The sequence below is a fragment of the Acomys russatus genome, chromosome 24 (assembly GCF_903995435.1).
Source record: "Acomys russatus chromosome 24, mAcoRus1.1, whole genome shotgun sequence".
NCBI classification, from domain to species: domain Eukaryota; kingdom Metazoa; phylum Chordata; class Mammalia; order Rodentia; family Muridae; genus Acomys; species Acomys russatus.
Genome location: NC_067160.1, coordinates 17,007,682 through 17,011,537, shown reverse-complemented (window position 1 = coordinate 17,011,537; position 3,856 = coordinate 17,007,682).

Sequence of the window (3,856 nt, the reverse complement as noted above, 5' to 3'; positions counted from 1 at the left end):
ATAACGTGATAGTATAAAAACTGCTTTCATTCCTCTGTTTTACTTCCGCCCTGATGTCTCTAAATCCATTCCAACGGAATCTGTAAAGCAACCAGTTTACCTTAGTTACTCTTATCTCATTACTATCAACTTAATTTCCCCAAATTCAAATTTCAATTAACGAGGATTCTTCTCTTTTGTTTGGACTACAGACTTGGTTCATCTGAACCAGCTAGATCTGATCCAAAATGAAACATGCAGGAAAAAAGGGTTTTTTCCTGCACCTAATATTAAAATGTTTCTTTTCAATTCTGACCAAAAAAGCGGCAGAAGAAAACAAAATCAAAACTGGCTTTTTAAAAAAAGATTATGGGCTTGCTTGTTTGTGGAGATAGGGTCTCATCATGTAGGCCAATATAGACGGATTATAAAAAGGTGACCTTGCGGAAACCATTTAACTAAAGGAGTGTGACACAGTAAGAAGTGCGGTGTGCTGGCGCACAGCCCCACGGTTCACAAGTGACAGGTATCCGGTGCACCTGGACACGGGAGAGCTGACCCTGGACCAACCTGTCTCCAGCTGCCCAGAACGCAACGATGCTCCGCGCCAAGAACCCAAACGCGCCAGGGGACACGGGTGCTAAACTAAACCACGCGCCCCAGGCGGAACCTGCAGGGTGTGAAAGACAGAGCCACTGGCCAACCGGCGAGTCCTCCACCCCCGCCCCCCGCCCCATGCCCCACGCCCGCCACGGACCCGACAGGGCTGCTCGGGACGGCTCAGAAGGCAGGGATTATCAGGGCCCCGGGCAGCAGCAGCGGAAGGCTGGCGTCTCTAGCTCACTCGTCGCGTCCAAGGGTATTTAACGTTTCCTGGAGAAACATCTTTCTTTAACACAGTGTATCCCGAAGCGGAAGAAACGCGGACTATAGGCAGCGTGCACCAAGAAAGCTCGCACTACACATCCCAGAAGGCACCGCGAGAGGCATGGGCGGACCATACGCGCTCAGGGAATTCTGGCCTTAGTAGTTTTCTTTCTCGTAGACTGAAGCCTTCTTAGTGTTTGGAGGATGAGTGGGTGGGGGGGGGGGTGCGGGGGGCGGGGCGGGGTTAAATGCATCTCTACTATGAAGATGTTTCCCGGTTCCTGAAGCACTGACATGTTTGTAATGTACACTACAAAGTATCCTTTTGGGATAATTCTAGAAGGCCTAAGAGGCAAGTCAGAAGGTAAAGGCCCTTGCTGCCAAGCCTAATGACCTGAGTTTCATCCCAGGGCCTCACAGGAAGGAAAAAGTAGCCAACTCCTTCATGTTGTCCTCTGACCCCACAGACGTGTACATACATAATTTAAAATGTTTAAATTTTCATCAAAGATTTTTCTTTATGTAAAAAGCATGTTTTACTTCTTTAAATGCTTAAAAAGTAATACTTACTTTGATTATCTGTACCTGCTGACTAAGAACATTTAATGTTGGTGATTTCACACAAAGCATTCTTTGTCCACTAGGTGTGTATATTTTTGAAAGAAATAAAACAGAATTGTATACTATGAAATGTTGTGTAAATCTATGTTTAAAAAAATAAAAAGCTGTTGGGTGCTGCAGAGAAGGCTCGGCAGTTGAGAGCTCTGGCTGTTCTTTCAAAGGCTCAGGGTTCAATTCCCAGCAGTAACATTGCTCCTTACATCCACTTGTCAGTCTGGGTCCAAGGGATCTGATGCCCTCTTCTGGCCTGTACAGGCACCAGGCAGGTCTTAAGTCCAATTAGAGAGCTGTTGCTTCCGACCAAGGTGTGCATACCAGTTCTGCACCTTAGGATCATCGTGCCGTGCTGCTTGCTGTTGTGGCTCAGAGACATCATAGTTGGGTAGGACTTGGTTGCTCCCTTCTTTTGCCTTTAGAAGCTGGCATGGGGCCTCCTGGTACCAAGAAAGCTAGTCCTCAGAGAGGAGGCTCTCACGTCAGTTCCAGCTCAGGGACTTCTGAGGCCTTTGTCTGAAGTACATGGTGTCCTCAACAATATGGACCTACCTGACACCTCTGGGAGCAACCAGAGGGAACAGGAATAACCTGTGCTGTTTGAGATCTCTTAGACAGATCTTAATGTCCTGGCTTTCCTACTGCTGTGAAGAGATACCATGACCAAGGTAACAACAGTTGAGCTCAACCCACACACCTGAAAAACCATGTACTTCACTATGTAGTGCAGGGGGTTAATGTCAGAGATACACAAAATCAGGCAGGCACCCTGCTACCGAACCACATCTCCATTTTCATTCATTCATTCATTATTTATTTATTTATTTATTTATTTATTTTATTTGGGAAGTTGAGATTATTTGTTATTTTTGTTTTTTTTTATTTCTTTTGATCTTTAAATGTTTCTTCTTCTTAAATTTTATTTATTTATTCACTTTACACCACAATCATAGCCCCATCCCTTCTTTCCTCCCTGTTTCATCCCCATCCCACTTCCTCCTTTCCTTCCTCCACTACCCCTCAGGAAAGGGGAGTCTCCCCTACCAACACACCTCAGCACATCAAGTCACGTCAGGCTGAGGGCATCCTCTCCATGGTGGCCTGGCAAGGCAGCCTCAACCCCAGGGGAAGTGTTTCAAAAGCAGGCAACAGAGTCCATGTCAGAAACAGCCCCTGCTTCTAGGGGACCCGTATCAAGACCAAGCTGCCCTTCTGTTACTTATGTGCAGAGGCCAAGGGCCAGTGCATGCATGGTCCTTGGTTGGTGGTTGGTTGTCTTATTGTGGAGTTCCTGTCCCCTCTGGGTCTTTCTATCCTAGCCTTCATTTTTTCACAAGACTCCCTATGCTTCACCCAATCTTTGACAGTTGGGATTGTCATTTTTATTTTTTACAACAACAAACTATGGACTTAATGCAACTATATGAACCTATGGGGGCCATTTGTTATTCAAACCACCACAACGTGTGTGGATGTTTTGCTTGAATGTGCGTCTGTGAGCCATATACATACCTGGTTCCTGTAGAAGCCAGCAGAGTGTGGCAGAGCCCCCGGGGACTGGAGTTAGCGGGAGCTGTGAGCTGCCACGTGGTGTTAGGAATCAAACCCAGGCCCTCTAGAAGAGCAGAGAGCACTCTTAACCACTGACCTATCTCTCTAACCTCCATATCCCCACTTCCAATAGGCTCCAAGCTGTCACTATGGTTGTCTACTGTCTCTCAGTCCGTTATGCATGGCTGCTGTAAAAGCTCCCAGCCAGGCAAACAATCTGCACTCCCTATATACACTCTTACAGGGGACAAAGATGAACAACATATTCTAGTGGGGTACTTAGTCACCTCTATAAACTTATTCATACCTACCTTACCCCAGCCTCCCACTCTGCTTACATTGTTTTGATAGACTGCTGTTTGCATTTTCAACCTTCCATTGCGTATTGAGCACTGATGTTGGCTTCTTGTCACTTTTCCTGGGAACTCCAGCTAAAACCAAGTCTTGCCACATTTGCTTTTGAGTGACTCAGACGGGCTTCATTAATTGCTCTCCACCACCACCCTTCTCCACCCTGCCCCCCAATCTTCTCCTGAATGCTTAGCACTTCATGAGTGCTCTGAACCATTCAAATCTGCCACAGGCTCTCCTACCTCAAAACATCATGACCCACCATGGGCTTGGCAAAAAGTCTCATACAATTCCAGAGATTTTTGCTGAATCACTTTTCATCTCTTCTGTGAACATAGACCTACCTGGCCTGGTGAACTGCACATCAAACGCTCCATCTCTCAAGCTCTGTCTCCTTAACAATGTCCATCCGGTTCAGTCCCTGGTGTTCATGTTACCAGGGCAACTGTTCCCAGCACTTCACAGGAGGCGGCCTCTCAGGGTGTGATAGCCC